This window comes from Pinus tabuliformis, chromosome 8, assembly GCF_031772625.1.
Source record: "Pinus tabuliformis cultivar Carrire ecotype Pingquan chromosome 8, CPIR1, whole genome shotgun sequence".
NCBI lineage: Eukaryota > Viridiplantae > Streptophyta > Pinopsida > Pinales > Pinaceae > Pinus > Pinus tabuliformis.
In genome coordinates, this window is record NC_142294.1 from 169,261,422 (window position 1) to 169,275,499 (window position 14,078).

Genomic DNA, 14,078 nt, shown 5'->3' on the forward strand with positions numbered 1-14,078 from the left:
GAAATTCAATATTAAATTGATGTACATGATATATTTTAGTAAATTTTAAGTATCAAAGTGATTTGCATCATAATAAGATTATACTTATTTCCTTAGCCTATGAAACTAGAATTCAAAATTGTTATTTTGTAAAATTTTAGTTCTTGAATGTTCTTAATTGAAACTCAAGATAAGGAATTGATTGAAATACTTGGATAGACAAGTGAATTTAGGAAAGTGCATAAAATTATAGAAACATATCATTAACTGTTTAAATTAGCATAAATTGACTGCACTAAAAGATACTTTCTACAAATTCAATATTAAATGGTGTACATGATATATTTTAGTTCATTTTGAGTATCAAAGTGACTTGCATCATAGTAATATTGTACTTATTTCCTTTGTCTATGAAACTAGAATTCAAAATTGTTATTTTGTAAAATTTTACTTCCTGAATTTTCTTAATTGAATTTCTTAAGATAAGGAATTGATTGAAATATTTGTATAGAAAAATAAATTTAGGAAAGTGCATAATATTATAGAAACATATCATTAATTTTTTAAATTAACATACATTGATTGCACTAAAAGACACTTTCTACAAAATTCAATTAAATCGATGTACATGATATATTTTAGTTCATTTTAAGCACAAAATTGACTTGCATCATAGTAATATTGCACTTATTTCCTTAGTCTATGAAACTAGAATTCAAAATTGTTATTTTGTAAAATTTTACTTCTTGAATGTTCTTAATTGAATGTCTTAAGATAAGGAATTGACTGAAATATTTGGATAGAAAAATAAATTTAGGAAAGTGCATAATATTATAGAAACGTATCATTAATTGTTTAAATTAACATACATTGATTGCACTAAAAGACACTTTCTACAAATTCAATTAAATTGATGCACATGATATATTTTAGTTCATTTTAAGTATGAAATTGACTTGCATCATAGTAAGATTGCACTTATTTCCTTAGTCTATGAAACTAGAATTCAAAGTTGTTATTTTGTAAAATTTTACTTCTTGAATGTTCTTAATTGAAGGTCTTAAGATAAGGAATTGATTGAAATACTTGGATAGGCAAGAAAATTTCCGAAAGTGAACAAATTTATAAAAACATATCATTAATTGTTTAAATTAGCATGCATTGCCTGCGCTAAAAGGCACTTTCTAAAAATTCAATATTAAATTGATTTCCATGATATATTTCAGTTCATTTTAAGTATCAAAGTTACTTGCATCCTAGTAGATTGTATTTATTTCCTTAGTCTATGAGACTAGAATTCAAAATTGGTACTTTGTAAAATTTTACTTCTTGAATGTTTTTAATTGAAGGTCTTAAGATAAGGAATTGATTGAAATACTCGGATAGGAAACTAAATTTAGGAAACTGCATAAAATTATAGAAATGTATCATTAATTGTTTAAATTAACATACATTGATTGCATTAAAAAACACTTTATACAAATTTAATATTAAATTGATGTACACGATATATTTTAGTTCATTTTAAGTATCAAAGTGACTTGCATCATAGTAAGATTGTAGTTGTTTCCTTATTCTATGAAACTAGAATTGAAAATTGTTATTTTGTAAAATTTTACTTGTTGAATGTTCTTATTTGAAGGTATTAAGTTAAGGAATTAATTGAAATATTTGGATAGCCATATAAATTTAGGAAAGTTCGTAAAATTATATAAAATTATCTAAAAAAGATATCATTAATTGTTTTTTGGTATATTAAATTTCAATACATATGACTTATATCATGTAATGATTAAGCTCTTGTAGATGACCTCAAAAGAAATAAAACTTAATAAAACTTATTAGTTGAACATTACTAGTTGAAGACATCTTTTAAAATTGAATTTAAAATTTATTTCAGTCTTATTTGTATTTTTTAATTGAACCATGAACACATATTTTAGTTCATTTTAAGTATCAAAGTGACCTGCATCATAGTCTAAGATTGTACTTATTTTCTTATTTTGTTTCCTTAGAAGTCAAAATTGTTATCTTATTAGTTATGTATGACAATAAATTTTTCATATGAAAATATATACATGTTACATTATACATGAACATCCAAAAACTAAAATAAACTAAAATAATGTTCACGCATCCATAAAATGTCCATGTATGAAAATATACAAAGTTTGTACATCACATGTGAATGTGCCCTATGAAATGGGCCTGAAAATATACAAACTATCTATGATCCACTCTAGAAATTACTACTTCTAGAAATTTGTTGTAGCGGCTATAACCACCCTCCAAAATTTTTCCTAAGCTTCATTTTGGAGCCTCCCTACCAACCTTTCACAGAAACATGTCTTTCTTCATCAAGTACACAAGCTTCAGTGATATTCTTGCATAAAGATAGCTTGTCTATCAAAGCTTGATGCATTCCCCTCACAGGTTGTTTCTTTGGACTTAGTACAGCTGCAGGCTGAGCATCTCCCTCAAGAAATTGCACAATTCTAGAGGGAAACCAACCTTCCCTTTAGAAATTGCGCAATTCTATCTGGTAGCCTGCTGAACTCCAGAATTGTGCAATTCCGCCAGTCAAGCTTTGTTTAAAAAATTGCACAATTCCTCCCAGCAGGGCTGCTCAACCCAGGAATTGCACAATCCTAGGCAACAATCAATTTCTGTGCCCATAAATTGAGCAAATATCCTAGGCAGCCAACCTAGATCCATTCTATAAATGCGCATTTCTTCCCAGTAGTTAAGTAGGACTCTTGCATCCACTTAGGACAAAGGAAACTTGACTTGCATGCATGAGCTGCTTTTTCCTGGAATAGAAAAAGCAACATGCAAAAAGCATTCCTTGATTCATGGAACTATTTTTAGTAGCTGGAGGTTACATGCAAAGATAATTTTGGAATCTTTCCTCCAAGTGTTGCTCTTTCCTAGATTTGTGGCATGCGCATCATGAGCTTCAAAATTATTTATTCAGTGCTTCAAAGCTCATTTCTTCACATTGATCTTGGAGCTCTGACATCCTACAACACATCCAGGACTCTTTGACACATCGAGCTCGGCGATTTGAGGGTAAGTGATCTAAACTTGTCTTTTGCAGCATTTCTATCGCTTTTTGTGTTTTCGCTTGTGTGAGTGTTGTTTGCTTGATTTTTTTGAATGCTTGTTGTTTACATGAATACTAGCTTGTACTAGCACCATTTCAGTTTTTGTTAGTATCTCACTATTGTCACATGCATGAAACTACTTGCACAAACGGTCCTCGATTCGGTGAATCGCTTCACCCACATGCATGATGTTCCATTTCTGAATCTTTCACTCACTATTTTCATGCACGATCATTTTCTTCTTCTTACACTCAGTAGTGCCATGCATTCACTTTCACATTTTCTTTCAATTGCTTTTCGGTGGGTCTAGACAACCTTGACTCGGAATTTGCCTTTCCGAGGAAGCATTGCATAATCCTAAGAGGGAAGGCTATGTCTTCCCATCACGAGATGCAAATTTCTGCCCAGTAACTGTTCCCTAGGCCTGATTTGCGCAATTCTAAGGGACAGTGACTATTGGCCCGGAAAATTTTGCAATGCAGTCACTGAGCTTGCAGCCATTGCCACTGAAATTGTGCATTGCGCAATTCCAACCGTCATCAGTTAGCTTGGATTGTGTATTGCACAAATCCAGTAGCTATTCATGCCTCCCAGACAACCCAAACTGCTTTTGTGCAAGTCTGGCAGCCAGGCTCCTAGCCTCCTAGAATAAATTGCACAATCCTTGCCAGTCATTCCCCATGTATGTGTTATGTCGTTCCTCCAATTTGCTTTGGTTTTTCACTGACAGATTTCTTGCCATGCATGTTGCTTTGTCTCCATATCTAGCAGGTGTTAGTCCACCTCTTAACAGTTCAGGATCAATGGCCTTCAAGGGAGTAGGATCAAAGGACACTGACGGAAGTGCAATGGGAGCAGCATTTGAGCAAGTGTCTGCAATCCTACCGATCTATGAAGATACCAAGTTGATTCTAAAAAAGGATGTTGACTTGTATGGGCCTAACCTAGGTTCAGAGGTGATTTAAGCAAACAAATCTTGGTACTACTAGTCCTTTCGGCAACAGTCCGCGGTGCGCGAACTGAGGTCTCACCCGAAGTAGTATGGGAGGGTGCTAGAACCAGGTATCCGGACCATGGGGATGTCTGATGAGCTCTGGCAGTCCACGGTTTGACCCTGCACACATGTCACTACATGCATATATTGGTCCCTCGCAACCTGTGATGCTTCCTTCACACAGCCCTACTCCGGGCACGATTCGTATTATCACCCAAGCTCCTTACTATTAACCTATTATTCTCTAATTACTTAACTTATCTGTGTAAGTCTAGTGATAATTAACAGTATATTCAGCATTCATATAAGTGCACGCGCTAAACAAAATAGTATAAATGCATAGAAAATCATACAAAACCAGAAACATAATGTTTAGAATCAAACTTCTCTTTATTACTCTTCTTCTTGGTTTACAGACTCAACTTCGCCCTGCGCACTCAACTACATGGGTCCGTGAACTCAGCTGCGGACTCTACTAGGCCTCTGTGCACTCAGCGGCAGAGCCTCTTCCTACTACTACAACCCAATACACATAGACTCTTACTCTATGCTCGAACCATTCGTACTCATCTCTTGTCTCTTCTTTGCTATCTTTACAACTTAGAGCCTCACTCTATTTATATAATCCCATGGTCCGCATACCATGGGTAGGCCGACATGACATTACATTACACTACAAAACTTAGGGTGGACAACCCTATGACTCAATATACATTCCGCACTCCGCGCCCGCAATTCGCGGAGTCTTACAACATATTTGACCAAAACTTGGGCTTTGAGCCCCAAAACATGATGTGGGGGGATCTGATGCCCAACAGGCCCCCAACACAAACATCATGACTCGCCCTCGAGTCACTCTATCGGCGTGGTGATCTTGGCACAGAGTCCCTCCAACTGGTCCCGAACTACTTGGAGTTCCACAACACACTGCTCTTTGGTTTGTTGGACCTACTGCACGTGTTCTTCCAATGCTTCTTTATGAGGATCAAATCCCCTCCATCTGTGCGAGCTTGACCTCGATATCTGTCGTAATGGTAAAGGCCTCCTCTATCCATGGCTGGACGTGCGCTTTGAGAAGTGCTTCTTTCTGTCTTGCGGCATCCACCTGCTCTTTCAGTGCCCTTGCTTACTACATCTTTGCAAGCTGTTGAGTGAGGACGACTGTCTCCGCAGTTCCTCAGACACAGTCATACTACTCCTGAAGTTCGCATACCTCTATTTCTAGGCATTGTATGTTGGGGTCCTCCTGCAAGGATGTGAGGACACCAAAGGCTTGGTCCAACATACCGGTACAGTCCTACACTGCCTGTCCAATTTCTTCCAACCCTATTTGGATAGCGCTAACACACTGCTCTCTAACTTCCGAGGGAGTGGAAGGTTGCGCCTTCAGCCGCAGCTCGAAAATCTAGAGATTCAACTCCAGCTACACTCGCGTTGTTTCCTCGCACGCGTTTCAAACTCCACTTGCCAAACAGTGGATCCGCACTTCTATTGGTAGGTCCACGGCGATGGACAACTCTGGGACATGCCAGCATGCTTCATCCACTGTCTATACTAACTGCTAGTTTTGTGACACCAGTTCATCACGCTGCAGGCTGAGCTGTTTGATGTTGATATTTTTCTCACTCATCACCTGAATCGCATGGCCCTCCTTCACGCGGAGCTCTGCTATTATTCCATCCTGCAATTGGTATATTGTGTCTCGCGGGAGGGTAGCCAAATTACGGCCAAGTCCCTTGATCCTGCCAACCACAGCTCTATCGATCTCATTCTTTGCTGCTAGCGCACCTTCTGATAGCACTATGGTATTTTCCATACTTGCATGTAGGATTTGCTCTACTGGTGATGTGCCTGTTGCGATGCAGGTGGCTACGGTTCCTTCCTGTGGGGGCCACACTTGTAGTTCCTACAACTATGCCCTTAGGGCTCCCAACACAGTCTGCTGCTCAGACATGACTTCTTGGATCGCTTCCTTGGTGACATCATGAACCGTCTCGCCGATGTCATATGTCATGATTGACTTGATGAACTATGTAATATGTTCATACCTTTTCTTGTAGCAAACGTTTTCCATATTTTCAAAAAAATCAAAAATTTAAAAAATGTAAAGAGGGCATACCCTAAAAGAAAAATCAAAGGGTAAAAAGAATAAAAGATGGTCAAAAAATGAAAGAAAATGAACCCCAAAGAAAAGAAAGACCAGGAAAGTGTGCAAGTCTAAATGCCACTACTTTTTACTTTTGTGTAATAAACAATTGTGTGTAGCTTGTCATTTATGCCACAATTCATGAACAGTCAAATTGTTTAAACTTGGCTAATTCATTTTTCATTTTCATGTTGTAGAAATAGAGAATAAATATCTAACCAAACAGTGTAATCTTGGTAGATAAGTAGATAGGTAGAGTGAATAAAAGGAGCTCAACAGTTTAATCTGAGCCCTTGGATGTAATAAGTGTAGACTTAGATAGGATTTGCCATGTAAAAGAGAAGGGTTTGCCAGTCTAAGTGCACCCAAATAAAGAAGAAAAAATGGTAGGTTAAAGTAGGTAGGGTAGGTAGTTGATGTTGCAGAATCACATGTGATGAATAATGTCTCTAAATGTGTTAATCTTTCATTTTCATCATAAGGCCAAGGCATACAGTACATTGAAAGCATCTCAAGCAAAGAAAAGTTAGGATAATTAATTTCCCTCCTCATTTTCCCTAATTATTCACTAATTTCCCCTAAGTACTAAGGCATTTGCTAAATTGGAGGGGCTCAGAGCATTTCTCTGACTTCTGGAGGGACCGGACCCTCGACCCAATAATTTAAAAGGCCTAAGTACTTAAAACCATCCATAAATCATTCATTCACTCTCATAAGTCTTTTCCTAAGTAAAATCCTATTTTACTTAGGAAAAATTCACAATATTACATAAAAAACCCTTTTTCACTTTAAGCCTAAGTTCAAATATATACATGAAATGTTTAAACTTAGCACTTTTCATTTCATTTATCATATTAACTATTAACATATTATTATATAAATCCCTTGAAAAAATTAACCCACTCCCATATTATTTAACTATATAAAATCCCAAAATATTATATATCCTGCCCCAGTTAAATATAACCATAATCTATGTTAAAATAGGATTAATGAGTTAATCAGTAACCCATTAAGAACCTCGACCTTCCGCTTTATTAAACAGGATTAATTAACCCTCATGGTTAATTAATAACCTCAACAGCCAATTCTGCTGCCCCCGATGTGATTAATAATCATTAAGCATATCAGGCCTGCTTCCTTTATAACCCGTCACTTCACATCCCCTGACAGCCATCCGATTAGGTCCTCAAGATATGACAGCCATGATTGATATCGTGCGACCCTTGGTGACCGCGTGTTAATGCGCGATCACCAAGCAGTTTTCACACCGTACCTCCACCACACATCGAGCATCCAATGGAATCGCTGGCTCCTGGATAAATACCCCCGCTCCCAAAAGTGGTGTGATACCATACCACTTACCACCCTCCACATATGACAAAACGTCATTTCATTCACCACGCACGTCATCCACCCAATAACAAAAAAAAACCCGCCAACCTTGACTTTGTTAATAAAAATAAACGAACGTCATTTTCATTGTTCTGTACTACAACCCGTGCTCCCATGCAAAGAATGTCCAAGTCAACTGTCTGAGCTTTCCAACCGCCACCTTGCTAAGAAACTTGCAGCCGACGCAGCCCGGAACCTGTTATCCATTACCAGTACCTGTCATTGCACTGTTCACTCCCAAATACAGGTATTTATCCAATTTCCGCCGAAACCCTGCAAGTTTTGGTTTTACATTATAAAATCCACAGAGAAAGGCCAAATTCAGTACAAATTCAGTTTGTGTTTTACCATATAAACCTACTATTTTGCCCATTTTCCACAGTAAACCCAAATTCCTTTTCTGAATCCACAAGAACCAGAAATGGAAACCCCTGTTGTTTTGAATGTCGCACCTATCAATGCCCCTCATAAGGACCTAGACTATCTGCCTCTTGTAGATAAAGACTTCCAAATAAAGGACCTAGCCACTGACCAAAATCACCTTAAGGTCTTTTTCCAAGCCAGAGACAACTACCTAAATGGCTCAGACATCCTGGGACTGTGGGAATCCAACCTTCCTAGGTATTTTCTCCCCTCAGTCCATGTTTTCCCTGATCTAATTCATCAATGTCATGCAAATTATGACCCTAACCGCAGAGTTGTCATGTCCCCAAGTCAAACAGTCCTCTTCCCCATAACAACTGCATCCATTAATGAAATGTTGCAATTTTCCCCTGGTCAAGCTCTCACTCCCCTTTCTATGGGATATTTACTTGAGAAATCCACTGAATTACCACAATCAGAACTCATTCGCATCTGTCAAACCTTCATGTCAGAAAAACATCAGCCCAAAGGCCCACCCCCTTATGGACAGACCTTCTTCATAGATATGGGAAGACTTATAGTGGATATGATATCTTTAGTTATGGGATTTAACACTAGTGAATATGTTGATGAGGTAACCCTAGTGTTATTGTCAATCTTTACTCCTGGATAGCCACCTGCTATTAAGTATGACTATGCCTCCTATATTGCCAATAAAATTCATGACCAATTCTTGAGACTGGACAATGAAGGAGTCTTCAAATACACCACTTTTGTCTATCATCTTATGTTGTAATATTAGTCAGAGAAATTCCCTTTCCCTATGAGGAAGCTTGACACCAAAGGAAATCCCAGGTCTATCATATTTTGGAGTTCCATTTTCCATGCATCCTTTGAATCCCCTTACTCATACAATGAGTTCATTGATCAATTTTTTCACCCAGCAACCACCTTATTGATAGGGGTTTCCCCTCCTAGGATCAATGGTGACATTAAGAGAATCCTGCAACTCTCCAAGCAGTATAGAATAGGTGATTGGTACCTATACAAGAACCATACAGAAATCAGGATATATGGGTGTGAGCTCTGCCCTTTTAAGCTACCAAAGTATGTTCCAATGAGACTGTTTGCATTGGAATACTTCAGACAAATGCTGCATACAGACTTGGTTCATTTTCATAAAGCCAAAAAGAAAGCTCAACTCAGAATTAAAAATCAGTTAGGCCCTTATGTTTGCAATGATAGAGAAGCATGGAGAGAAGCAGAGAGAATTCTAGAAGATCATCTTAAGTTGCAAAAAAGTTTTGGGTGGAGGCCATATGACCCTAACAGCTTTATATGTGATAGAAGAATGAAGAACAGATTGTCACCCTACATTCACCATAGGATCCCAGAAATTGAACAGTTTGCAAATATGGATGAATGGAGGGAAGGGACCCTAGTAGAAAATGATAGTGAACAGGTCAATATTGAGAATGTTATGAGAGATCTTGAGAAAACACTTGACCTAGATTCTTTTGGGCAGGTACAAAGATCAGGAATTGGTGCATCTATTGCTGGAACCTCTCAGCAGCCTTCACAGGAAACCAGTACACCAGCCACAGGAACATTAAAAGGCAAGGAATTAGAGACCAGCATTCAAGCCACAGAATAGTCTACAATGTCAAAGCAACCAGAAACTTCCAAGGAACAGGCCCAAATGCACACTCCCCCCACTCAGGGCAATGTGGAACCACCTCCAGTTTTGCAAACTCCTCTAAATGAGGAAAGAAACAAAAAGAGAGACAGGGAAACAAATACCCCTACCAGTGGACCTTCAGGACAGCCTGGAAAAAAAAGGCAAAGACTAAATCCCCTTTCAGAGGAGGAATTTGTTGAAGAGACTATAGATAGTCAGAGAGAAGAAAGAGTAGTTAGCCAAAAAACATTTCTAGTAGGATGAAAATCCACTAGCTCACAGAGGCAGGAGCTAGAAAGACAGCAAAGTGCAGAGGTATCATTATTCAGGCCACCAGGAAAAGATGCCTCAGATATTAAGAAAACATTTACATAAATAAAGGCCAAGAATGACCCATTTAGGCTTCAAGTTTATAATCAATATTTGAAAATGGCCCCCACAAATCAATAGAGATTGATGTCAGCCTATGACATCAAAGAAGGCAAAATGATAATGAGCTATTTCAAACCAAAGGTGCAACAGCCTAAATCAACAGCAGATTATCTCAGAACAAATTTTGAGGTCATGGCAAAGGATATTCATCCTTTGGATCAGATTGAATTGCATAAACAAACTGGAGAAATGATTTATTCCACCTTGACTGGTAAGGCAATGATGGCCCAAAGGTTGCAAAATTATTTGGATAACACAACTGCCCAACTACACTTGGAGAAATCCTCCTCCCAGGCCAAAGATAACATAATAAAGTCTTTAGAAGAAATAATTATTGGATTGGGACATGATCCCAAAGATGTGAAGGCTACAGAAGCCTTAATCAAAAAGAAAGATGAAGATATTTCTACCTTGAGAAAGCAGCTAAAGCTGCCTCCTTCAAGGCATCCACAGACTGCTGAGATCATAAAGCAAAAATCTGAAGAAGAGCTGATGGATTTACTTCTAAAACTTAATGAATGACAGAATGAGATTGAGCAAGAACTAGAAAAAGCATTGAAGGACAGGGAGGGAGAGTCGACCTCTTAGCCTCCCAATGTGATACCAGTAGTCTCAACAGTAGTTCCTTCTACACTTGGATCAACACTAGCACAAAACATCCCAACAGCCACAATAGAGGTGGTCACAGGTACAACAATAGCAGGAACAACAGGACTAGCACAGGGCAGCATTGCCAATTTGAGCACAGAAGAACTAATAAAGTCAATGGAGGACATGAAACTACAAGTTTCAGAGCTAAATAAGGTGAAAGAGAAATATGCCAACTTAGAGCAAAGGTATGATCTCTCAAAGATAAGTGTTGCAGAAAAGACAAGAGAGATTAAAGGATTAGAAAATAAAGTGAAATCATTAGAAAAGGATCTAACTTTTGACAAGCCTCTGGCAGAAGTTAAGAAAATTCTTTGGGCCAACATCATTCAGTCAATAAATGATGTTTGGCCATCCATCCAAATAATTTTTGAGCAGATTGATTTGATAAAGGCAGCCCAAGAAGAAATTCAAAGGACAAGAGCAGAATTAGGAAGAATGCCTGAGGAAGCCAACAGGCTCATAAATTTTTTGAATAGTAAGAATAAGTACCAGCTTGAAGAACTTGGCATTAAAGATAGAACAAAGACCATTTTAGAAATCAAAAGGGTATTAACCAAAAGAACTTTGATGCAAAATTTAGAAAGAAGATGTCATGACATGCAGGCAGAGATTAATGCTTTTATGGAGAAATTTACCATTTTGCAGAGTAAGGGGCTACCTAGTCCTTTAGTGATTAATGACAAATTAATGAGGCATATAGACTATGTGGATAAATTGAATCAATATGCAGGCAATCAAGCAAGTTCATCAACAAGTGCATCAGGAATAAAAGCACTCCCTACAGGTAGAGTTCTTTATGACGTTCTAGAGAACATGTTCTATGTGGAGCATGAACTAAAGCACGCGTTCCCAATTCAGCCTACCTTCTTCAAGTACACAGAAATAGATGAAACCCTCCAAAATCTCCAGAAAACTAGAATACCACAGCCAAAATGGTGGGAAGAAATGCTTGAAATTTTGTAATTTATCCTTGGTAAAATGTAAATTTTGATTTTTATTGCAATCAATGAGGGTAAAGAGGATGAACAAAGATCAAATAGCTAAAGAGTATCAAATGTAGGTAAAGTGTATCGGTAGGAAGATAAAAACAGAGCAGCTAGCACATAATTACATTAAGGACATCAACAGGCCAAATCATAGGGCCTAACTCCAGCACACTCTCAAGAATAGGGACAACAAACCATTCGGTTGCCCTTATCTATCATCTATGAAGTCATCTGGCCCTATTTTCTTGTAAAATATGATTAGTCATCTCAAATTATATCTCACTTTGTTATGAGATATTTCATTGTAAATTTTTTTGTATAAATACACCCTCATTCAGAGTATTGGGGGTGGATTCTTAGACATTGCTGTAAAGTTGATTATTTTGGAATAAAGTGTTGTTGGACAAATTTTGCATGGTTGGCTGGATGAAGAATTAATACAAAGGACTTTTCTCAGGATTCATGTGCAATACATCAGACAAATAAGTATTTATAACTCATGTGTTATTGTTCTCTTGTTTAAATATTTCAATTATGTTTCATGTCTGAATATCAAACAAAAATGCTTAATTCAGAAAGTGCTTCAGTGCAATCTATTTTCAATCGTTAGTATTCTTGATGTTTTCTTCTAAACTAGCATGAACAATGAATTCTTAATTGCTCCTGTTTCCTAGTTTACTCATTATTGATCATTTGGTAAAAATCCTTAATTGCTTTTATTAGTGATCATCCAAGTTCCCTCTTCTCAAAACATGTGGAAGGATTCTTAATTTCCCTTCTTCCCCCTTTGAGCCCATTCCATCCTATCAAGTTATCATTTGCTCCCTGTTTTAGCTATCTTGCCCTGTGAAACCATCCTTTGCTGTGAAACCAAATCCAGTTTAGCCATTCTCTGTTGACTCCATTAGCCCAATGGCCTAAAATACTCAGTTATACCCCTCTGCTATTGAATTTCACCACCAAATTCAACCAAAATCCCAAAGCTTTCATAACTAGCCTAAAACCTTTCCAAAACAAAGCTAAACCTTAAAGAGAGAGCCCTCTCTGGATACAGATTGGCTAGATTTTGTATCTAAAAGTTGGTTTGTGGTTACCTCGGACCCCTTTCCTCTTCTTACAACTTCTAGGAAAATCTAAGTGATAACAAAGGTCACCTTCCGTTAACGTGATTAGGTTGATGGCCAATTTGGAGGCCTTTGACCTTTTTCCGTGGACCCAATCTCTCTGTGACACGCAGCCTTTTGATTTGGGTGCAAGTTGTGCCTAGGTCCGCACCCTCTTCTGCAAGGTCTGTGTCCTCTACGTCCTATACTGTAGACAATTCCTGGCCCTCCTCTGCCTGTATTGTTGTGGCCCTTATTTTCTGCGCTGCTGCTGCTCCTTCGACAGCCTTTTCCTGCTCCGCAGCTACCTATGTTGCCTCGCAAACTATCCTTACCTCTGTTGCCATTTTTTCATTGCACCTCTTCTCGACCAACTGTGTGATGCATAGCTTGGCCTCCTCCTTTTTTTCTGTGCTATCACCTTTTCCAATTCTGCTACATCCGGGGCACACCACTCGAGAGGCCATGTCTCCAACACTGTAAAAATTGCATCATCAGTGACGATGAATGGGAGCTTGGTCCACTGCTGCACCGAATATTTCCATGCCCTGATGTAGATATTGTGCATGTTTGCTTTGAAGGCTACGAAACTCTGCAGACTGTTGTGCACTGTGGGGGACAGGCGCAGCCTTCTATCGATCCACATGTGGATGCTTACCTCCATGAGCACCTAGAAGATATTTGTCTCGCAAATCCACTTCATGTCCTTGGTAGCCCAAAGCGATGCATACTTTGCTGCCTCTGGTAATTCACGCTCAATGCTCGGGAACTAATTGTCCTCTAGCAGTTCTCCCGCTACCAGCAAAATGGACAAGAACAACCATGTGTAGTGGAAGGTCTTACCCTGCTCCTAGGCTTCCTTGCAGTTGATCAAGAATTCCTCATACAGGAACTCGGCCTAATTGAATTGGACCCCCTCTGTGCATTGTTCGGCCAACGCAATTACTAGTGCTAGTACTTCATTGCCGCAACATTTTCTCATTACCTTCTCGGCCAGGAGTTGGGTGGCTATGCACATCCCTTTATCCTTGATACTGTTGATGGCGTAACCCCACTTTTTCTTCTCGAGCTTATATTTTTTCTTCATGGCTTCTGCGAGAGCCAAATTGTCACTCTTTCTTGCTATCATCGCATGGTCCTTTCCCTTACAAGGAAGCCGAGAAATTCTGTGGATGAGAGCTGTCATGATGGGAACAGGCTCCTCCAGCCATAAGTACCCATCATGCACTAGGAAAAGCAGCTGCCTG